The 25226-nt window shown below is 42.4% G+C and overlaps 1 protein-coding gene across 4 annotated transcripts in view; it reads right to left on the reverse strand.

Moving 5' to 3' along the window:
• LOC134350711 (pleckstrin homology domain-containing family G member 1) overlaps nucleotides 1-25226 on the reverse strand; it is a 198297-nt gene that overhangs the window by 99817 nt on the left and 73254 nt on the right. Inside the window, exon 1 of one of the 4 annotated variants that reach the window (XM_063056307.1) lies at nucleotides 9812-9827. The exons of 2 other annotated variants lie outside the window; for them this stretch is intronic. The gene's annotated coding sequence lies outside the window, so the exon portion shown is untranslated. Of the gene's footprint in view, nucleotides 1-2311; nucleotides 2924-9811; nucleotides 9828-25226 lie in introns of those variants that run through there. One more of the 4 variants, XM_063056305.1, reaches the window with a different exon arrangement.

A 25226-nucleotide genomic window follows, 5' to 3' on the forward strand; every position in this document is an offset into this window, starting at 1 on the left:
CCTGATGAGCAAGCTGCCCGCCCCCCCCCAAATAGGGGCACCAGACGGAAGTGTGTAATTATAACTTAACTAGCAGAGGATGGAAATTCCTACCAAGACAGGAACGAGGGACCCAGTGGAGATGGAGGCAAAGAAAGAGGAAAGAAGTTTACTCATTGATTAGAAAGGTGTTGCTTTTACTGCATTGTTCTTGCAGTCCCCCGCTGTAGGTGACGGTGCAGCCCCTCAAATGCCAGGGAAAGGGGTGAGGTGTTGGCGTGGCTATCTCTCCTTATACTTGGCATAGTAATTTATCAAAAGGTGTTACAGATAATGTAATCTGTGCTTGCAGAGTCTGAGTACGTGGGGCTGGAGGGCTGGGGATAAAAACAAGACCCCTGAGTGAAGTAAGCTGACGGGCAAACTTAGAGGCTTATAAAATCATGAGGGGCACAGATAAAATGGATTGTCACAGGTTTTTGTTCCATAGGGTTGGGGAGTATAAAACTAGAAGGCATAGGAAAGACTGAAAGGGGATCTAAGGTGGCAATTTTTCCACAGAGGGGATGGTGTGTGTGTGGAACAAGCTGCCAGAAGAGGTGGGTACGGCAGTTACAAGTTCAAGATTTAAAAGACATTTGGACAGGTAATGGACTGGAAAGGTGCAGAAGGTTATGGGTCAATTACAGGCAGATGAAACAAGCTCAGGAAGACGCCTTACGCAAGTTGCACCAAAGAGCTGCTTCAGTACTGCACAACTCCATGACGGTCAGTTCTTTAACTGGATCTTCAGGAAGACAGGAATGTTTGTAATGTAACGTATTATGCTAGTGAACCATCAACACCTAATTGGGTGGTCTACTGATGTTTTCTCTTTCCTCAGTTAAACCACATCTTTGGTGTAATTTGCTGCAATGCTAACCATGGGAACGTGCTCATTACAGGATAATCTCACAGGGATTCCCAGCTGAACCTGGCAACGGATGAAGTTACTTTTGATCTCTTGAAGGGAAACAGAAGCTCCAACCTCTCTTGCAGCATTTCCAAGGTCTCATTCAAGACTGAAGGCAAATTTTTCCTGATCATCACCAGTCAAACATAAAGGGGAACACTCATTTACTATTTCAGCCTACCAGCTACCCAGAGTGGGCAGTGACCAGCTAATCTGTGCTGGGTGGCAGTCTGGAGTCTAATCATCCTCCAGCCCCAGAAATACATGGACAAGGGGCATCAGTGATCTGAGAAATGGGACCAATGGTCACCTTGGGTTAAAGAAAATGCAAAAATCTGATGAATTAGTGCTATCGTTAATTGACAAAAAAATCAGAGGAGAACTTTGAAACATCCTAGAATGATTATCTTTTGTCAACACTGAACACTGGAATTAAATGGTTTCCTTTGGTATCAGGTTCCAGATGACACAGGAGCAGAATTTGGACATTTGGCCCATTTAGTCTGCTCTGCAATTCAATCATGACTAATGTTTTAAACATTTCCCCACCTTTGCCAGGTAACCCTTACAGCAATCAAGACCCCCCCCCCCCATCCTTCTGAATTCCATTAATTGCAGGCCTGCCATCATCAATGTTCCTCTTATGTTAAATCTTTCTTTTGTGGGGTTATTCGAGTGTTATCCCTGCTGGTGCCCTCTCCAGAATCAGCACATCTTTCATCCGTGTAAGAACACAAATTGCTTGGTTCATGAAATACCGGAGAGTTTGTTCTGATTTTCAGGGGCGAGAATAATTTCTAGAAGCGCCCAAGGAGGGTGACAGCAAGGTCATTTCTGTAAACAGTGGCTCTTCACAAAACAGCAACTCCCAACTGCCTCACCACAAAACGCAAAGGATTTTAAAAAAAAATAACATCTACTCAATAACATGCGTCTTTAACTTGCCATTATTTTGTCTGAAAATTCTTGCCCCAGACCTATTGCTTAATTTTTTTAAATCCTTCTGCAGATACTGTGAAAATATTTGCTTTGTACTTAATTCAGGATGATTTCAAGATGTCTTGGATTGCAAACCACAAACTGACAGAGCTACAAGGGCTTGCCTGCATAGAATCTCTCAATCATAGGCTGCCTATATTTTCCAAACCAGTTACAAGCTCTTAAATCATAAAAGTTTTGAAGAGAAGAAAATTAAGAAACTTTTTTAAAAAAAAGCACAAGGCTTACCAAAAAAAGTTGTCCTTTCACTGAGACAGGCAGAGACAGAAAACTATTCTAGAACAATGTGCAGTAGCTCTCCATTGTGTAATGTGAAAATTGTTACACCCAAGAAATGATGCTAATACTAATACAAGCACATTGAACTTTTGAGCTACTTACATCAGCAACTCAGAAGAATGATTTAAACGTTATAAGTTAGGACCAGGAGCAATCAATTCCAGTTTTGGCTGCTGGAGGTTACATCAAGGTCAAGGTTGGGTGAAGTTGGGGGGCAGGTTGAGCCAAACTCTGTTCCATCTTCCCACACTGCGACTGGATACACACAGGCAATTAATTAAAAACATGAATTGTCGTTAATGCGGACCCGAATCCAAGAAAGCAGTCGATAATACTGAGTTACAAAATGTTGGAGAAAATTGCCCTTCAGCAAGAACGAGTCGTGGTGGAGTCGCATCAGGAGTGTTGCTTGTTGCTTTCGGCCCAAAATCTCAGACATCTATTGGCCTTGGAGCAGGAACAACATGGTCAAATGAATTGAGGATGTTTACATCGAACGTGTACTGCAAGCTTTTGAGTAAATAAATAGGAAAGAAAATTGAAGTATCTGAAACATTTGTTTAGTAGAAGTTCTCTTTCTCTACACAAGGAAGTTGGAACAAGAGGGAACAATCTTGGAAATATAATTTAGAATTATTCTTCTAAACAAAGGCTGAGGCAAATTAAGGGACTCTTCCCTGAAAAGGCACAAAAGCTGGGAACTATTTCGGATTCAGACATCACACCAAAGGATACAATGAAATGCGACATTTGCGTTAACAACAAACACAACCAAAGGATGTGCTGGGGCAGCCTGCAAGCATCACCACATACTCCAGCACCATCTTAGCACGCCCACTGTATCAAGCTCCAGTTGGATTTGTTTTGAGGTACACGAGATGTTAGGAGAAGGAATAGACGGTGGTAATGTGAAAGACAGGTAAATGGGATTGAGATACAGGTCAGTTGTTATTAGTACAAGAGCAAAGCAGGTAAAACAGTTGAATTTTTTTCCACAAGGAGCAATTTTTTAAAAATAAAAATAACCTGAAGCAAAAAAAATCATCAGCTATATATTTTAAAAATCATTTCAAGACTCAATCTTTATTTATTTCTATTCATCTAAAGAGTAAAAGCATGAATCATTTCTCACTGATTATAATCATGGATATCTATGATTTTGCTACTCAAGTCTCTATGACACATGCATTGTTATTTAAAGGAACTGACTCTGTTCATTTGGAACCAACCACGCTAAACACATGGGATGAATGACTTTACTTAGAACCAGACACAAATGCTCATCAAACCCACGTAAATATTGCTCCAAATCATATCTGGGTGGGGACCAATTGCCATCAGAGGGAAAAAAAAATCCTCACTATTTACCCAGTCTCATACACTACATTGGATTGCTCAAACTTACTGCATTTGCAACAAACAATAATCAGGAGACTGCTGTTCATTGAATGGCATCTTTAAGAATTATAGATCGCTCAGTCCCTTTCCTCCAAGAGTCGTTAACCCATTTGTCTCTCTCCACAGATGGCACCTGACCTTCTGAGTATTGTACTTCCAGAATCTGTTTTTAATTTCAGATTTCCAGCATCTGCAGTACTGTGCTTCAAAACTAGCCCCACTTGAACTCATGACATAGTCCAACTCTTTCCACTAAGTTCAAAGTAATTATCGAAGTATCTATACCATATACAACTCTGAGATACGTTTTCTTGCAGGCACCCATGGGAAAACAAAAGAAATACAACAGAGTTCATGAAAAACCTCAAACAAGGACCAACAAACATCCAACATGCAAAAGAGGACAATCATGCAAATAATTAAAAAGCAAATAAATATTACAGAGAATACGGGCTGCAGAGTATACAAAAGAGAGTCCAGAGCCGTGGAGTCAGCTGAGCACTGAGCCCAGTGAGCCAGTCTGGGAGCCCAGTAGTTACAGGGGAACAACTGCTCCTGAACCCAAGGCTTCTGCACCTCCTGCCCAATGGTAGGAGTGAGAAGAGGGAGGCAGGTCAAACACAGGTAGATGGAATGGGCTGAGGTGGGAGATCTTGGCTGGCACCAAGTAGTAAGGTGGAAGTCCAGTTTGTTTTCCGCTCTTGGGCCTGAACACCTTAACCCGGCCTCACGTCCCGCCACCCGATGACCGACCTTTGTCTTCAAGGAACTGTACCTGCAGTCCCAAGAGTCAAGTTCGCCTAATCCTTCAGGAGATTGTAAAAAAAAACACTAGTTTGTTTAGATGGCTCAAAATGCATTTCTTAAAGGGAAATTACAGGATGCAGACTGCAGCGATCGTAGTTAAGAAGTGCATCTAGTAGAAGATCTAGCAGTATCTGGAGTTGCCTTCAAAACATCACCGTATATCACCAGCACCATCTTGGCATTTGCCTTGCTAACTTGTTGCCACGTATTTTATCATCATCCTTGGAATGAAGCATCCTGACAGAGTCTGGTGTTAAATAAACTATGCTAACAGTTTCCTCAGTATATAGCCCAGCACCTTAGACATCCTAATCCAAAATAGCATAACTTACTTTTATATCCAGTAAGAACACTTTCCCAATGCCAATAGTTTTTCCGATTGTTTTCCAGTGGGGAACTAAAAAGGTTAAATTCCTGGAACCTTCAGAACAATTCCAAAGGATTGGCAATCCAAGGAAATTCCTATCAATTTGGATCCTTTGATCACCAGCCAACATCATAAAAGTTGCCTATATGTAGAGATATATTCAATGTGCAGCCCACACTTCAGAACATACAATTACTGGCAAGTGTTTTCGAGGAGAATAGATTCGATGGCACCTATTACTGACTCAGCAGATGCCTATACCTACACTATTCTCAGAATACAGGAAATGAAAGTGATTAGTTGGGAAAGCACGCTGAATGTTGGCCAAGTCCTTTTCCCCGAAGTACACACCAATGTCCATCGCACAACACAGAATCACTGTTCCCCTTTGCTGTAGTTTGAAAACTGCTCTGAAAGATTAAGGAATGTGATGAGTACAACACGAGCTCCTGCAATCTTTTGCATCACATACACAACCAGTCCACACACAAAATTGGCCATGAGCCTGCGGTAAACAAATGAGCATGGAATTTTCCACTAATTGTGCTCCTCTGCAGGGCTCGACAGAAGCTGCACAAACCAAGCACCACCCTCCACGACAACTTCATGTGGTATCTATTTTAACTTTAAGAAAGTGACTTGCGTATCCTAACAGCATGTTTCAGGAATATTTTAAACACATGTTTTGATCAATGGTGGGGGATTGACTGATTGAGCTGCCAAGGGCGGGGAAAAGTTTGACAAAAATGTTGCCGGAACTGGAGGGGTTGAATTATAAGGAGTGACTGGATGGGATGGGACTGGTTTCCCTGGAGCAAAGGAGGACGAGGTATATGCAAGCATGAGGGGTTTAGACAAGATGGACTATCAGACTTTACGTATACCAAAGGAAGGGGAGACTAAATTGAAGGTATATATTGAAGGTGAGAAAGAAAAGATTTAAAGGAATCCTGAGAGGCAAAATTTTTCCCTCCTACAGAGGGTGGTGGTAGTACAAGTTACAAAGTTTAGGATATTTGACCAGGCACATGGATAGGAAAGATTTAGAGATATGGGCCAAATGCCAAATTGAACCAGTTCAGGAAAACACCTTGGTTGGACAGACACGTTGAGCTGATGTATAATAATATAAAATGCTCTTGTGACAAATTAAGGTTCATCTTCTAGAATTTATACTTTAAAAGAATCCTTGTGCCCTGCTTCAAGGAAAGTGGTGGATTATGCAATATGCAATAGAAATGCAGTAAGGGAGTGGGCAAGAAAGTTGGGGGGGGGGTAAGGAACAGGTGTAACTTGTAAAGGAGGATTTGGCAATTACACCTGATACAAAGCAATAAACCAGAAAAATTGGCCCTTTTCTGTAATGGAAACCAGATCACGTCAAATTGACAATTTGTTTGATCTCCATTTCAAGAGATTTATGGAAAGTGACACTTGGCTATGTTTCACAGGGGGAGAATTAGCAGATAAAATTTGACACCAAGCCAGTTAGGGTTGCACAGGTGATCAAAAAGTATAGTCAGAAGCAGGTTGTAAAAAGTGTTGGTGGAGAGGCTGAGGAGGAGACACACAGTCTGGTATGGAGGGGCCACTACTGCAAATGTTGTAAACTCAGCCAGCTCCATCACCAGTGCCAGTCTCCCCAGCATCCAGGACACCTTCAAAAGGCGATGCCTCAAAAAGGCAATGTCCATCATTAAAGACTCTCATCATCCAACTTCTCATTACTACTATCAAGGAGGCAGCACAGGATTATGTATCGCACTGTTCTGCTGCTGCAAAACAACAAATTTCATGACGTATGCCCGTGATATTAAACCTAGTTCTGATTCTGTCTTGAGAAACCAAAAGGTGTAGTGAAAGAATATGGGGATAGATGGCAAAAGTGCGCAGGCAGGAATGTGACAGATTAAACAAAAAACTATGAGAGAGGGATGCTATTGAGGAAGTGGAAGCAGCAGTATTTTGCCTACAGGTGGGGCTGGTGAATTTGAAAAGACACTTAACAGGAGCCAGCATTGAGAAAGGATAGCTTGGTTCAAGACTATGAAGCTCTAGTCCTGGAGGGATGTGAAGGATGGAAATTCTAAAAGTATTGGGATTGGGAAGAACGAACACAAGAGTGGTAGGTAACTATGACTTAATGCACGCTGAAAATTAATCTGTTTCCTTCCTGCACAAAGTCATGTAATTGGCATTTTTTGGAAAAAAATTCGTCAGTACTTTGTTACCTGAATGGCATCCAGACAAGTGTGGTATGAGAGGGCCCCCACTGAGACTGGAGACATGTTCACATTAAAGCAACTGGCACCAAGCAGGGATTGTAAGCATTAATGAGGAGAAGAAACAGCTATGAAATTAGAAGCAAATCAAGGAAGATGGGAAACACATGCTCTCTACAGAGTCACATCAGGAAGGGAGAGGGAGACTGAAAACCAAAGCTGATGCAAATCAACATCTCAGGAGAGTTGCACTGATGTAACACCTTGTTTTAACACCTCAGCCCAAAAGACACCAACTCTGACCAAAGCCAAGATAGCAGAGCCTTCGGTTTCCAATGGATACACAACATGTTCTCCAGCCTTATGCAGAACGTGATCAAATGTCTTCCGGATATCCAAAATACCACAATGTTCCTTTGATCATTGTTAGTTGTTAACTTTGAAACCAAAGAAAGAATTTATTCCAAGATTTGTGGAGTAAAGCCAATCCGATTTTCTGGTTTCCCAGCACTTGCAGAGGGGATTCATTTTGGATCCATATGAATTTCGGGAAGAGTTCACAGATGTGTAACTTTTCATTCCTACTGCAACCCTCCTCCCCCCACTGACCCCACACTTTCTCCACCTAGCAACGCAGAAATAACACGTTTCCAATCCTAAAAAAAAGTACTGTAAACAGAAACTCCCGTGAAAGATGGAATTCAGATTTATCGCATGCACATTGAAAAAACACAGTAAAATGTGTCGTCTGCATTAACAACCAGCACACCCAAGGATGTGCTGAAGCAGCCTGCGAGCATCGCCATAGTCTGGCGTCAACATTCAGCAGAAGAACACAGGCAGCAGCAACAACGAAACAAAAACCACAAAGCAAGCCCCTTTCCCACCCACCCATGACCTAATTAAAACAGAAATCTTGTTTTCAGGCAGATGTTTAATAATGGTCCAAACACAGAACTGAAAGGGAGAGACAAGGTTTCGCAACTGACGAAGACTGGCCCTCAAGAGTACTCCTCACCTCAAGGGCAAAAGTGAAACAGAATGGGAATTACCCTTTCTGGCCAATGTGAACACTCTCAGCAGTGCACCTAATGAGGTGTTACTCCACAAGGGAGATGCCCATAACTCAACCATTAAAACACTCAAATCTCTATTACAAGCCTATTCTGGAGAAAATAATTTTGAATCACTTGAAGACAGTCTAATCTAGCATCCACAATCCCCCCCAACAACTCGTTCCATTGGTCCAGATTTCAGTATTCACATCTCATAATTAGCAGATCAGAATTTGCTTTTAAGTGCAATCTTTGTGGTTTCGTGGATGGAAAATGATGTTTGCTAAGTTTGCTAGAGTTCACCTGTAGTGTTGTAAATAGAACTGATGGAAGGAACACCATCCTATTTTGTATATCCAGAAGGCACTTGATAAAATAAGGCTGGTGCAGAAGACAAGAGCATGTGGTACGAGGGTTAGACTTTACAACAGGATAAAGACAAGTTGAGCAAGTGGTTGAAAAAAAGTTGGCAAGTAGTGTTTAACTTTAAGTTCAAAGTCATCCACAAAAGAAATGAAAAGGTAGACTATTAACAAAATGGATGGGGTGCTTCTGTAAAAAGAGAGAAAGTTAATATGCAGTTGCACCTTGTAGTTAGGAATATAAATGGCATACTGACTTTTAATGCCAGGTTTTAAAAAAATGAGAAATAGGGAAGTAGAATTACAATTATGAAAGGGTGATGATGAGGCCATTTAGCACAGGTTTGCTCCCTTTTAGGATATACAGCACTGGATACAGATCACCAGATGAGAGTCACTCACTTAATTCCTGTGATGGGAGGGTCATCTTACCTTGAAGACCTGAAGTTGGGTCTACATTCTTTGGTGTTTAAAAGAATGAGGAGCAATCGTAAATGAAGATTCTAAGGGGTAGACACATAGGAAATGTTGAGCCCTGCTCTAATGGGAGTCTTGAATGAGGGGGACAGAGCTATACAATTAGGGACTGGGAGTTTAAAACTGAGGTGTGCAGGAACTTCTCACAGCAGATGAAATGAATCTCTTTAATTAGTTACCCCAGACAGTCATGGAGGCCAGATCACTGGAGGGTATTCACTTGACACATTATTACCTCAAGTGCTTGGAGAAGTGCTAGAAGAAATGGATACCATTTAGGAAGACTGATCTAAGAACAAGATAGAACTGGAATGGAAAATGACCCAAGGCCTATGCAGAACAGCCATAATTGTACTGAATGGGAGTTACCTACCCCTGCTCCTAATTCCTTGTGATTAAATTACCCTTTATGTCACAATTTTGTAACATCATAGAGACATCAATAGGGTATCTGAGTCATGAAGAAGGTTGCATTCAATATCTAAGGAAAGAGTAGATTGAGAAAAGGGGAATATAAATAACAGAGCAGTCCTTGAACAGGAATGCAATTACTGTGTAGTACTTAACCAAACTGAAAGTAGTTTCACTTTTCCTGAACATATGAATGGGTAAAACAAAGCACAGTATATCACATTAACCTGGCAGCCACAGCAAACAAGAAATATGAATTGTTAAATTAGCCATAGCAATTAATTGTGGTTTTAAATAGGCACAAAAATGACAAGGAAAACCATTGTCCAATATTACCGTTCTCCAAGCACTTGAAGTAATGTGTCAAGTTATACACATACAAATCTAAAAATACTTCCCTGAAGATATACAATTTTTCCAAAATGTCAAAGCTTTAAAATGAGAAGACTTGTCAGAGGCCACCGTTCAGCCTGTGTCCACGCAGCTGAACAGCCTCATCCTACCTTCCAGCACGAGCTCCAGAGCCCAAGTCTAGTGTACTTCCACATACTTTTAGATGCAAGCTACCCTATCAAGGCGCAAACTCTGGGTGCAAAGTTTATGAACAAATTCTCCAGAATGATTCACTGAGGGTTGTGCAATATGTCAGAGTCACAATCACATTAACAGGGTGCTCCTGATGACATACACTGCCCTAAAAAGTAAATACTAAGATCAAATTTAATAGCATACAGTACCTATAAAAAGTATTCACCGCCCTTGGGAGTTTTCATGCTTTATTGTTTTACAACATTGAATCAGAGTGGATTTAATTTGGCTTTTTTTTTGACACTGATCAACAGAAAAAGACTCTTTCATGTCAAAGTGAAAACAGAGCGGTACAAAGTGATTTAATTAATTACAAATGTAAAACACAAAATAATTGATTGCATAAGAATTCACCCCCTTCAAGTCAGTATTTAGTAGATGCACCTTTGGCAGCAATTACAGTCTTGAGTCTGTGTGGATAGGTCTCTATCAGCTTTGCACATCTGGACACTGCAATTTTTCCCCATTCTTCTTTACGAATCTGCTCGAGCTCTGTCAGATTACATGGTGATCGTGAGTGAACAGCCCTTTTCAAGTCCAGCCACAAACTCTCAATTGGATTGAGGTCTGGACTCTGACTGGGCCACTCCATTACATTAACTGTTGTTTTTTAAGCCATTCCAGTGTACTTTTGGCTTTACGCTTGGGGCCATTGTCTTGCTGGAAAACAAATCTTCTCCCAAGTCTTAGTTCTCTTGCAAACTGCATCAGGTTTTCCTCCAGGATTTCCCTATACTTTGCAGCATTCATTTTACCCTCTACCTTCACAAGCCTTCCAGGGCCTGCTGCAGTGAAACATCCCCACAGCATGATGCAGTCACCACCATGCTTCACAGTCGGGATGGTGTATTTTTAATGATATGCAGTGTTTGGCTTATGCCAAATGTAGTGTTTAGTCTGAAGGCCAAAATGCTCAGTTTTGGTTTCATCAGACCATAGAACCTTCTTCCAGCTGACTTCAGAGCCTCTCACATGCTTCTGGCAAACTCTAGCCGAGATTTCATGTGAGTTTTTTTCAACAGTGGCTTTCTCTTTGCCACTCTCACATAAAGCTGTGACTGGTGAAGCAACCGGACAACAGCTTCTCCCATCTCAACCACTGAAGAATATAGCACAGTTGTAGCTCCTCCAGAGTTGTCATAGGTCTCCTGGTGTCCTCCTTCACTAGCCCCCTTCTTACATGGTCACTCAGTTTTTGAGGACAGCTTACTCTACACAGATTTACAGCTGTGCCATATTCTTTCCATTTCATGATGATTGACTTAACTGTACTCCGAGGGATATTCAGTGACTTGGAAATTTTCCTACATCCATCTCCTGACTTGTGCTTTTCAATAATCTTTCTGTGGGGTTGCTTGGAGTATTCTTTTATCTTGATAGTGTAGCTTTTGCCAGGATACTGACTCACCAGCAGTTGGACCTTCCAGATACAGGTGCATTTTTACTACAATCAGTTGAAACCCCTTGACTGCATACAGGTCTCCAAAAATAGATCTCTATTTAACTAATTACGTGACTTCTAAAACCAATTGGCAGCACCAGTGATGATTTGGTGTGTCATATTAAAGGGGGGTGAATATTTATGTAATTAATTATTTTATGTTTGATATTTGTAGAGATCTGTTTTCACTTTGACATGAAAGCATCTTTTTCTGTTGATCAGTGTCAAAAAAGCCAAATTCAATCCATTGTGATTCAATGCTGTAAAACAATAAAACATGAAAACTTCTGGAAGCGGCGGGGTGGTGAATACTTTTAATAAGCATGTAAATCTACAATTTCATGTGTAATGAACCAAGGAGAACCTCACTGTGGAAGGGAGCCCTTAGTTTTTGAAAATCAAAAACCAATGTTCCAAATCAAATAATCAAAACAATGGAAATCTCAGCATTCCCAATTTCCCATTCTACTTGGCTGATGAATACTACAAATCCATCTGATTTTACTAACATTGATGGTCTGCAACTAGATTTTTCTTCTAATAAAACTTAGGCCCCCACACCAAGTTGGAGAGCCTGACCTGCTCATACCCCGAACACCGAGCTTTGGAACTTATACTCTCATTCAGTTTCTTGGAAAGCCAAGTGAATGTCCAGCAGTTATGCCAAGTTTATGGTTTCAAAAATTGAAGATTAAAAGCTTTATTTGTCACATATACATGAAAACATACAGTGAAAAGTGTCATTGACATCAATGACCAGTCTGAGGATGTGCTGGATTATGTACCAGCCATCAAATGTTACCATCCTTCCAGCACCATAACTAACTTACAACTTGATAATCCTAAAGTCGTTGGAATGTAGGAGGAAACCAGAGCCCCCAAATGAAACTCACATGGTTACAGGGAGGTCATATAAACTCCTTACAGACAGCAGTGAGAACTGAACTCCAGTTATTGCCGACACCGTGAAGCATTGCGTAAGCTGCTATGCTACCTGTAAACAGAACACCACAACTGAACGAGATCAAGGCCCGATTCAGCTTCATAAATAGCAGTGTTGCTGTACTGTATTACAAGGGCAAACTTAAAACAAGGCATACCTTGAAATTATACTGAGGAAGAATGTTGAATAAAAGCCAGAACTGGGCAAAACATGTAAGGCAAGGAAGTGAAAGTAGAGGCTGAGAAGTCAGAAGCCCTTCTATAATACTCAATTCCAGGAATTAGAGGATTAGCAAAGGAGGTATTGATTGACAATCTCATGGTGAAGTCATACAGGAACCCAGAAGAAAGACACAATTGGAGAACCTCAGTCCTGGGTAACTAGGGATAAACACAAGGAGAATTTCTCAAAACATGGTTTTCACCACAGATAACAATGCAAAGAAAAGACTGGGAATATCAATAACTGTGGCGCTTCTCTTCCTGATGAACGTAACATATTCTACGCAAGATTCGAACAGAAGGGGAGCGTCCCGCTCCCTCCGGATGAACCGGATCTGGTGGCATCGAGATTCATCGTCAGAGGAGGACGTTAGAAGGGCCTTCCTGAAGATAAATCCAAGGAAGGCGACGGGCCCAGATGGCATCCCGGGACGGGTTCTCCAGGCCTGTGCAAGCGAGCTAGCTGGAGTGTTTGCTGACATCTTCAACTGCTCCTTGCTTCAGTCTAAGATCCCCTCGTGTTTTAAGAAGGCAACGATAATCCCAGCGCCGAAGAAGAGCAAGGTGGCATGCCTGAATGACTATCGACCTGTGGCTCTGACATCAATTGCTATGAAGTGCTTCGAGCGATTGATCCAATGGATCGAAAATCCCTCTGGTCGGATGGCACAGTCGGGGGTGGCAGGGGAGAGCCAGGTCTCGGTGAAACAGAATACATAGCAGTTCTTCATCTCCCTGCAGTAGGTGAGTCTCCCTTTAAGATCATCCACCTTGTTCTCTATGACTTGCACATTAGCTAGTAGATGCATCTCTGATGGGCAAGCTCCCTTATGCTCAGGGTACTAGTGCACAAACGAGCAGTGGGCTTGCATGTTGCCAACTTGTCTGGATATTCCTTTCTGAATTTAAGTCTGTGGCAGCTGCATGTGTTTCTACTTCAGAGTCAAATATGAAATTTGCTTTCACTCCCTTGCTTTACCCTACCTACTTGTTTTGACCATTTTTGGCTTTATTCAACATTCTTTCTTAGTCTTATTTCAAAGTATGCCTTCTTTTATGATTGCCCTTGTAATACAGTACAACAGCTTTGCTTCCAGTAAAATGGTGATGCATTCAGATACAGTGGCCTCTCAGGGGCCAACCAAAGGTATTTTTATCTTTTCTTAAAATGTCATTTTAACGATCGCAGGACGATGTTGAACATTAAGAACTTCGGGTACTGCAGGTCTCCCCCTCAGCAAACTGCTTGTTGGTGGAGGAACTAGAGGAGCTGGACTTGGTATGGACCATGTTACTGCCCCTTACAGGAAGGCATTGGAGTCGGTGCACGAAGCTGGTGTACAGCCAAACAGCGAGTGATTGCCTTGGATGTTTCTCTTGCGATTGCTAGACCCTGTTAGACATTGGTAAAGTAAAATGCTGCAAATCTGTTTCCCTTGTTTAATGGGGAGACAGACAGCAGGGGAGCTGCATGGCTTCCTTTGTGACAAGGACTAGGCCTCAAGCTGTGGGCTTGCCTGTTGCATCAATCCAGAATAGGAGACACCAGAGACAGTGTAGTGCTGTGTCCATGCCAGGTTGAGGACTAGCCCTTCCCATTGGTGCTGCCCTCCAGTGTTCAATTGGTGGAATGACAAGCTGGACTATGTGTGTGCGTTCTTTCATCTGTAGTCTTCTGAGAGCCGCTTGTTCTTGCCAATAACACCCATGCACCATCAAATTACAGGACATGTCACTCAGGGACCTGGGCTCTGAGCTTGTGTGGCTGTATGTTTACTTGCTATCTTATATGTTCCGTGTGATGTTTAAGACCGTTGGTACTGTGTTTTGCACCTTGTTTCTGGAGGAACAGTTTTCATTTGGCTGTATTCATGGGTATTCATATATATTTGAATGATATCTAACCTTGATATATTAGAACTGAGCAGTCAGGCCATTTAGAAGACCATACAATAATGTGACTATTTTCCAACACATACAAAATAGAGGAGTCAGACACATCACCCCCTCAGGTTTGCTCTGAACTCAACACAACAATCTCTGATGCAATGTTGGCCTCAGCCCTGGCCTTCTATTTGTCTAACTCCAAACCATTCTGTAGCAAAAACCCTGAATATTCACAATTCACGGTGCCCTGGGGTACAGAACTTTAAACACCAAGAAATGCCGTCTCTATTTCATGAGGTCAATGCCTCACTTGAAACGATTCTTCCAAGTTGTACGGGAAACCTCTTCGCGGTATATAACCCCGAAAGCTCCCTTAGAACCTTGCATGGTTCAATAAGATTCTTGAAATATGGAAGATTTTAATTGCTGATACACAAAATTGAAGAGATGGGGAAAATGTAGGACTTGGAGGTACTCTGAAAATATACGTCGAATTAGAGTAAAAAAAGATCTGAGCTCAGTGACCGTACTTGAGCACCAGTGGCTAGATGGTGGCATTGTGCTTAGCGCTACGTTTTACAATACCAGCGAACCGGGTTCAATTCTCACCGCAGCCTGTAAGGAGTCTGTACATTCTCCCCATCACCACGTGGGTTTCCTCCAAATACTCCGGTTTCCTCCCATAGTCCAAAGACCTACCAGTTGGTAGGTTAATTAGTCATTGTAGGTTGTCTTGTGAATAGGCTAGGTTAAATCGGGGGTTGGCTCGAAGGGCTGGAAGGACCCGTTTCACTCCATTTCTCAACAAATAAAAGCGAAGGGTTCGGTTCTTTTGCCAAACCATTCTGGCATGAAGAGACTGGAGTTCTGACTCCAAACTTGATCTAGGAGGTTACTTCATTTTAATTTTTTTTGGGGGGGGTGAAGATCTGGCATAAGCAACAAGGCCAGCCTAACTGTCCATTGGCACCTACTCCAGGACAATCTGCTTAGACCACTGTAGTCAATCCGGCAAGGGTGCTCGCACAAGGCTATGGAAAGGGAAGATAGATGAAAACCCTAAACCCCAGGACCTGGACCCAGTCACACATCTCAAAGTCAGTAATGTGAATGATTGGCGAGGAACCTTCAAGAAACGGCACTAAGTTGTGACTGCTGCCCTCACCTTTCTTGGTACTGTAGATGAATGTTTGGAAGGTGTTGTCTGAGTAGTCTAGTAAAATGTGGAGGATTCTGCAGATCACACACTATATAACCCGTGGTGTGGAGGCTGGAGAATAGGCTACCATCACTTGGATGGTTGTTGGCACCAGTATCACCAAGAGGAGTGCATTCCATCAGACTCCCAGCCTCTGCCCAGTGTATGAGGCAAAGGCTTTGGGTGTCACAAGAAGTCACTTATAACAATAGACAGCCTCTAAACTGCTCTTGAAATCACATTTATTCCTTATTCATCCAGTTGAATTTCAGGTCAATGACAATTGCTTGAATGTTGATGATTCCTTAAGGTTGTTATAGTGGTGGGTGGGGTCAGGGGTGGGGGGGGGAATAAACTCCTACTATCTATTAACACTCCTAATGGCATGCGTCTCAAAAAGCCTCTGGCAACCAAGTCTAATTCCTGGCTTTCACGTGGAGCTTTGCTGCTAAGTCCAGTGGAATCTGACAGGAGAAGAGGCAAAGGCAGGTTACTGGCATCTTAAAACCAATCACTTCAGACAGATGGGGCTCATCAGCTGTGTTTGACAGCTCATCAGGAAGGAAAACTCCAACCTCAAACCTCTGCTGCCTTATGGCTATACCCATTCATGGGGAAGGCTTCAGGAGTAAATCCAGAGCTGGAGTCCCTAAGGCAGTCCTACAATGAGTTCAATGGTGACTGGCAACAACAGCAACACTACTGGTGCCATACTGTATCGGTCTCTGCTGTTCCTTTGGATTCATCAGCTGCAGGAGCAACAGCTTGCTTTCCATCTCGTACTGAGATAGGACACAACATCCATGGTTGACCCCGACCAGTGGAGGCCTTGATGGTGTGGTTGCAACAATGGTAAAGCCCTGAATGCCAAGTGGAGGTGTTTAGATTTTCTCTTGCTGGAGACAGTCATTACCCGACTCTTCAGTGAAACAAGTAACATTTGCAACAATCTATGATCAAATACCAAGTAACCATGCCTGCAGCCAGCAGGAGCTGTAAATGGAATTTGAACCTTGTGGAGTCAGCAAACTTCACACCTACTGATGGAAGGGCTGGCGTTGATGAAATGGCTAAAGGTGGTTAGGCTATGGGCTTTATCCCCAGAGAAACTTGCACAGCGCTGCGATGGGCTGGGGTTTTAATCATCCAGAACTACAATCTACAATTACAAGCAATCTATAAGGAGATTCTCCAAAGGAAAATGGAGCATGGAAAAGGTAGCCAAAAGTCCAAAAATCCCAAATGTATTTTGACAACTCCAACGACTGGCAACATTTCTTCCCTTGATGCCCAACTCCCTCAGTTTTCCCAGAGCTCTTTAACGCCACAGTTGAGCAAATGCTGCCTTGATGTCAAGGGCACCTCATCCCAATTCTGGTATTCAACACGTATAGCCCATGGCTGTGGTGAGGTCTGGAGCGAAGTGATTCTTGTCAACCCCACAAAGGGCCATGAACTCATTGTTGGTGCATAAACACCATCTCACTATACCCGTCATCACTCGATTGATAACAGACTGATCCGGTAGCAATGAACCAAACTGAGTTCATCCAGCTTCATGTGAACGGGACATACCTGTTGGAACTATCACACCACGTAATGAATTGCAAGAGGCAATACGTATGGATCTAAACTACACAAATCTAATTACTTGATGGAATGATAGAAAATTTCCTCCACCTACCTATTACTAGTCTTAATTTCAATTGGTTTTAACTGGCCCAAAATGAAGCAACGTAATTTTTAAAAACAGGTTCTCTATGGCCAGGGTTGACAGGAATGGGTAATTTCTCTGGACCTCATGTTCTCAATCATAGCTGGACCAAAAAGAGAAAGGTGAGGAAAAAGAAATGACTGTTCCCCAATGACAAAGCCATTGTAACTTCTGCCTCTCCATCCTGACTGCTAGATAATGAACGCATAATTCTGCTGATGTTGAATGATAAAGGTAGATGTTATACAAGTTTATGAATAAAATTTAAAATTAGTAACCTTACAGTGCTGGCTAGGAACAGAATTAGGAACTGCTATTTTATTTTCTAGAAATGCCAAGAAAACAGACTCAAAAGCCTTTTTTGTGCTAGGAATCAAATTAATAGATAACTAATTCATCTTCAACACCACAAACTTCCTAAAATGTTTCACAAAAACATAGATAGAATTGAGAGAAACACACTCAAAACGCTGGAGGAACTCAGCAGGTCAGGCAGTCAACATTTCAGACCGAGATCCTTCTTCAGGACCCACTAAATAATAGATGAAATTGGACTCATTCATAAAAGGTATTAGGACAAAACGTAGCGAAGAAACAACTTATAAACCAGAGAAACATTAGCAATTAAAGGAGGGCATTTCAGTGCTTGAAACTTGAGCAGCTTACGGCAGAGATGGACAATTGAAAATAGAATTGTCCAAGCAGGCAGAACTGTGGGAAAGCCTCAGAGGAATGTTTTAAGGCAGGAGGTAACTATAGAGAGACAGGAAGGCCAAATGCAAAGTGAATGTGAATCAAAAGGATAAGAAAAGAAGAGGGGGTTGGGAATGAAAATGATAAACATACCTCAAGAATTTCCTGGAAGGAATATTAAATAAAAGTTACCGAGATTGACAGAATCCATAAGATGTCAGGCGACTTTTAATAACCAGTTACGCATCAGCATTCAAAAGGACACTGGAGAAGAAAACATTTATTCCAAGAATGGATAGTTCAGATTAGGTTTGGGAAATCAACATCAGGGTATGTCAAAGCAGGAAAACAATATGTGTCAAGTTTCAGAGGGAGTGAGCCAACCAAAATTTCAATATGTTCATTTTCCAATTTGATTTGATTTAAACTGAAGGTAAAAAAAACATTTTCCAAAAATGTAATCATTGAGGTTTAATCTTTGTAGAGGAACTTTGTTGTACATATACAGATAGCAAAACTGAATACATTGGGCAAGCCCAAAATACACGTAACCGCTTTGAAGCAGCACTGGAAGAGAAATCAGTATGGGAATCTTTGCACCAGAACAATTCTTCGTCACTGACCTGTAGAGCAAGGAATGCACCTCCAAGATAGGAACTGGTCATTAAATGACTTTCACTTAGATGATAGTTGCTTTCTTATGTGTACAGAAACAACCCTCAAATGCAGCACTTACACAGGAAAGCACGCTAACATCCACATGAACAGCAGCATTCTAATCAGTGGCACTCCTAAGTCTGTGAAAAATTCTTCACAGCCTCCTAAAGAATAGCTTCTCAGGATCCCAAACTTCCTGGTTTGACAATAGCGATTCAGACAGAAGGCGTGGTGCAGCATTATGTCACTCATTATGAAACAGGGGGAAAATACCCATTACCTCAAACACTGCCGGATGTGGTGAACACAGATGGACATAGATTACAGCCTGAAGGAGTCAGAAGTCATTTGCGTATAGACCAACAATCAATCTAATCAGGACTAGTTTCCCGGGGTGCATTTCCTCATGCACTTCATTCCCACCAGTAGTACCCCTTGAAACATACCAGTCAGGGGATGGAGCAGAACATAAATACCATTTTGCCCCTTGCTGCCATGCAGATACTGGCTGATCCAAATGTTACATTAACTGTGTATCCTCATCTGCCTCCGATAGCATTGCACACCCTTGTTAGTCAAGTATCTGTCACCTCTAGGCTAAGTACACGGACATCTGTCTCCGCTACTCTTTGAGGAAGAGAAATACAAGATCACAATGCCAGTGAAATAAAATTAAGCTTTGTATAGCCAGGGGATAGGGCAGGACACCTATCTAAGAGTACAGCCTACCCCTAGAATAAACAGTTCCCAATTTTAAACAGCACAGGGTTATAATGATCCATAGAGTGGAGGCAGCCTGGGGTGAAGTTTCAGCACCAATTTCCATGATACTGCAGAGTAGTTCACAGTTTTGACTCAGAGCTTAAAGGTTGTGGGCAAGTCTAACCCCAGTGACTTGAGTAAATAACGAAAGACTATCTCCTGGCTCTTTGATGACAAAGCAGGACAGTGTCCTCGTGTCCAAGCTTACATCTGTCCATTAACCAATCTGTAAAACATTGTTTCCTTTCTCTATACCTGCTGACCAATCTGCTGTGTATTTCTAGAATTTTAAAAAAAGTCTGATTTCCAGCAAATTGCAACATACTCTTTTCTAACATCCACACGAAAAAAAATTCTTACCCGAGCAATTTTGGTCTCTATCATGGGCACCTTGTTCTCTCCATCCCTGCCCCCACACCCGCCTCTACAACTTAAAAAAAAACATTCTTCTTCTCACTTTCAATTCTGATGAGTGATCATAAACTGAAATAACTCTCTCTCCACACATGCCGTCTCACTGATTAGTTCAAGCATTTTCAAAATTCACTTCAGGCTTCTGGTATCTGCGGGTTGTAATTTTACGCATGGTACACATTTGTGGTGGTGGCGAGCACTATTCCACATCACCTATGAAAGCGCTCAGCTCAAAGTACAAGTGTCCACCTAAAAGTCTGAACAAAGACACAAGTTCTTCCGACCTTTGTCATCCACGTGGTAAAACTCATACCTTAGCTGCTCTGATCAAGAGAAACAGTCCTAATATACTCAGAGCCATCTTGACCACATCAAGCCCTTTATGCTAAACTGGTTACCATAAAAATTTAAAGCGTTCTCAAATCCATCTCCTCACAGTTCCACGTATCGAAATCCATTTGGCACCCCTCGGCCCACTTCCTTAATGGATCAAGGTCACTTACAACAGCCACAATAACCACCTTCACTATTAACAACACCTAATTCAGAGTCATGCACAAACTTGCTGATCAAGCCTTTGTATCCAAGTAATGTATATAAGTAACGAATAGCAAGATTCTCAACACTAACCCAAACAGAGCACCGCAAGTCAGCGGTCTCCATTCTGAAGAACCACCTTCAACCACCAACTCTGCTTTCTACCTCCAAGCCAAATTTAAATCCACATGACTAGCTCTGCCTGGATTCCATGGGACCTACCCTTTCTGACCAGCTACCATGCAGGACCTTGTTGAAGGCCTTGCCAAAATCCAGATAGGAAAATGAACTCCCCCACCGTCATCTACCCTTTTGGTTCCCTCTTCAAAAAACTCAAAGGCACGTCACGCAAGCTTTCCACACACAAAGCCATGCTGACTCTTTCAAATCAGACTGTCTTTCCAAATGCTGGCAGATCCTGTCTCTTAGATCTCCCTCCAGTAACTTCCCCACTACTGATGAAATAGTGAAAGACTCACTTCAGTCTGCCCAAAATCTGTTGGTTTTCCAGTGTCAACAAGTTGCTCATAGAAAAACTAATCTGCTGACTGGTACATTCCAGTCTTCTCCGTGGATTGTCACCTTGTCGTGGTGGAGAGGCTTGTGTGGTCCTGTGATCCCGAGAGCAATGCCGTCTGGAGCTATGCTCCTGGTAGGGTCACCCATGGCGGTAAGGTCAAGGGTGAGGTCCCTGACAAAGAACAATCCAACCAAGACCTCAACATGGAACAGGCGGACAAAGTTACTTCGAACTCAACGGCTGTGAAGGCGGATGAAGGCTGCAGCAAATCCATCAGCTCCAATCGTCGTGGTTTCCACGCCATTGGAATCAGTTGGTTGATTTGTGGAGTATCGTGTGCTTCTTGGAGTGCAACATCAAGTACACGTTAAACAAATACACGCACAGGCGTCTTTCACTCTGTGGGACACTTCTTCAGAATGAAGACCATCATCCTCGACCTTGAGGGATAGTCACAATGACGATGACATTCCAGTGTGTAGGACTATGAGCTTGGTGTAGCCATCACAATGGGCCTGTAGGTGAGGGCCCTGTCCCCACAGGGTGAAAGTGAATCTTTCACCATTTCATTCGCACCTGTTCATTACTTCATGAACATCTTGGCTGGCTATTCCCTTGATATCCCCCCCCCCCCCCAAATGCCACCTATCCTCTTAAATGTCCCACATTTCCAAGTTAGGGCAGCTCATGGTACATTTCGTCAATGAAATTGAAGCCAAAAAGACTCAATTGCTACATCTCTCCCTCCTTGCCTAAGGAGCAACCAATCATCCCCACCTTTCCAGGATACATCTTCCCCTTAATGAATCAAGATCCACTTCCTGGTCCCCAGTCTCACCAAGCACCACCTTCCTTCCTCATGTCCTGCAGGAAGTGCACCCACTCCTTCCTTCTGCTCTTCCTTTTCAACATCTACTGAGGGCGTTACTCTAATTTTACCAGTGACAGGAACTTCTCAGTTGTACACAACCCCTAGACGAAACAGAGCAATAAACAACAGTGTGAGAAATCTCCCAGACAAGAAAAGATAGAAAGATAGATAGATATTTTATTGATCCCAAAGGAAATTACAGTGCCACAGTAGCATTTCATGTGCACAGATATAAATATTAGAAGAGAAGTAGAAACAATAAAAACAGTCTAACAGGTGGCAGTCGTCACTTCCCCAGCTATAGGTTGACTCATTATAGAGCCTAATGGCTGAGGGTAAGAATGACCTCATATAACACTCTTTAGAGCAGCGCAGTTGTCTTAGTCTATTACTAAAGGTGCTCCTCTGTTCAGCCAAGATGGCATGCAGAGGGTGGGAGACATTGTCCAGAATTGCTCAGATTTTCCATAGGGTCCCTTCTTCTACCACAGCCTCCAGTGTGCCCAGTTCAACTCCAATAACAGAGCCAGCCTTTCTAAACAGTTTATTGACCCTGTTGGCATCAACCTTGTTGATGCCATTGCCCCAACACATCACCACATAGAAGATTGTACTGGTGACAACAAGCTGGTAGAACATGTGAAGGAGAGGCCTGCATACTCCAAAGGACTTCAGTCTCCTCAGGAAGTAGAGGCAACTCTGGCCTTTCTTGTACACAGCCTCAGAAATGGGCATTTGCTGAACACAGTAGCCATTGTTTTCCAGGTCTGCTAAAATGCTCTCAGTTGCTTTCACTTCACTGGTTTCCAGCTGCCTTCACAAATGGTGACATCAATTGTGTAGCAACAAGGAATCTTCCCCCTGTGACTTGAAGCACTGTAACAAAACTAAGGTCACTGTCGTTTGGAGATCAAGGTCCTTGTGAGATTTGTTAGCTCTAAACGATTATTTCACTTGTAAATTCTATTAGCAATCAAAAGCAAATGATTTAAATTAACACACTGTACAAAGCAGCAATGAGCAGATCCTAGACTGTCAGAGGGAACAGCTCCCATTGACATCCAAGTGCAGAGAGGACCATGACATAACGTGTTCTTTTTTGAGCCAGTTTTCAAAGGGAGAATAGGGAACTTGCTCTCTCGCCAGTGCTCTCGATGGAGATTTGAATGGGTACATGAGTAGAGAAGCCTGGAGAGAAATGGGGCACTCAGGTGGATATTTTGATCAGCTTGGGCAAGCTGGGCTGACTTGTTTCCAGGGCGTGTAACTCTATAACAATTCTTCTTCTACTCTCACTGTGCTGATGGGTTGCTGCAGTTCCTCTCTGGGGCAATGACAATTCAAAACATTGCAGAAGGTTCGAAGAGCTTTGGACACCTCGGGAATTGCAATTGGAATATTATTGTCACATACTGAGGTACCATCAAAGGCTTGTCCTGTAGAGTGTTCATACAGATCAATTCATTACACAGTCATTGAGGTAGAACAAGGTAAAACAATAACTTAATAAAGTGCAACAGCTGCAGAGAAAGTGCAGTGCAGGTAGACGGCAAAGTTACAAGGTCTTAACAAGTGAGATGGTGAGGCCAAGAGTCCATCATTCCAGGGAACTTTTCAATAATCTTCTGACAGTGAAGTAGATACTGTCGTTGAGCCAGCTGGTATGAGCTTTCAGACTGATAGCAAGGTGGGGGGGTGGTTTGGGAAAAAGAGAGACCAATAGGATCAGTGGGGTCTTTGATTGTGCTGGCTTCTTCACTGAGGCAGAGAAGTGAGATGTTGACAGTGCCCATGGGGGGAGGGCTGGTTTTCATGATGTGCTGAGCCGTGTCCGCAGTTTCTTGCAGCTGTGAGCAGAGAAGTTGCCATACCAAGCCGTTAAACATCCAGATAGGGTTCTTTCTATGGTGCATCAATAAAAATTGGTAAGGGTCGATCAAATCTCTTCAGCCTCCTGAGAAAGTGGAGGTGTTGGTGAACTTCCTTGGCTGTGGCATCAATATGGTTGGACCAGGACAGACTATTAGTGAACATGAAGCTCTCAACCCTTAATCTTAGTGCCATTGATGTGTACAGGAGCACATGCATCATCCCCCTTCCAGCAGTCCAGCAGTCCCAGATGACCAGCAGTCTACTAGTCAGGAAGTCGACACTTCTGTTGAAGAGGAAGCTGTTGGCTCCCAGGTCTGAACTTGGTGAGGAGTTTGCTGAATTATGGTACCAAAGGCTGAGTTGTAGTCTATAAATGATAGTCTAACATTAGTGTCTCTACTGCCCAGATGCTCCAAACATGAGTGTTGGGCTAGGGAGATGGCATTCGGTGGGAGTTTCAATGGCAAACAAAATGCAATGGATCAAGGTTATCTGGGAGGCTGGAGTTAATGTTTGACATGACCAGCTTCTCAAAGTACTTCATGATGAAAAATATCAGAGCCACTGGGTGGTAGTCATTAACACATGTTACCTTACAATCCTTTAAGTACCAAGATGATAATGGTTTTTTTTAAGCAGATGGGAACCTCAGATTGAAGCAGGGAGAGGTCAAAGATATCGGTTTCTATTTCTTCAGCTGACCTGCACGGGATCTAAGGACATGGCCAGGAACACCATCTGGGCCAAATGCTTTCCATGTGTAGCATTACTTGAAAATAAACCAAAGCCACAGAGAGGGACTGAGTACAGGAGTTGATGCTATACGACATGCTTCCAGAATAACTAAATTCCAAGTCAAAAAAAGTATGCTCAATCTTTTATTATGAAACCACTAAAGATGAATGATCTTGTAGTAATAAAAAAAAACAACAAAACTAAAAGTAGCGATTTAGGAAACTAAGTGAAATAATAATTCCAATTAGCGATAATTGAAACAAGCAAATTAACGGTCATGGAAAAAAAACACACGTGGCTCAACTAGACTAAACTGACGATGACAAAGCAAGAATAGAATATGTAACTATACTGATTTGCTTTTACACACCCCAACCCACATGACAAATTACCCTTAATAAACGCTCAACACAAAAAAGAATACAGACAGACAGAAAACAGATACATGGCTTCCACACCACGGGTTCAGCCAGAAGACTGAAGTTAACTCTGCAGGAGGGAGAACTTGCATAGAATGTTTTACTTCATTCATTCTGATGCCTTGGAAGCAAAATAACTGAAGAGGGTTCAGGTGGAATGGACATGCAATCCCCATGCCAAGTACAAATGGATAGGACTCTACTCTGAAAGATGTCTGGATTTTAAAATGGAATCACAAAAATGGAAGCACAAAAACATGGAAACAAACAAGGAAAGTGAAAGTGTTTTCCAAAAATAGAGTCAAGACCATGAGGAACAATAAGCATTGAGAACATTTGAAGGGAGATTGCCTGGGACATCTTTCTTCTGGTCTGGCAATCTGAACATAAAGTTTGAGGATCACAGACCTTATCAATGCTCCAACCTTCATCTGGGTAGATGTGCC

The sequence above is a fragment of the Mobula hypostoma genome, chromosome 8 (genome assembly GCF_963921235.1).
Source record: "Mobula hypostoma chromosome 8, sMobHyp1.1, whole genome shotgun sequence".
In the NCBI taxonomy this organism is placed as follows: Eukaryota; Metazoa; Chordata; class Chondrichthyes; order Myliobatiformes; family Myliobatidae; genus Mobula; species Mobula hypostoma.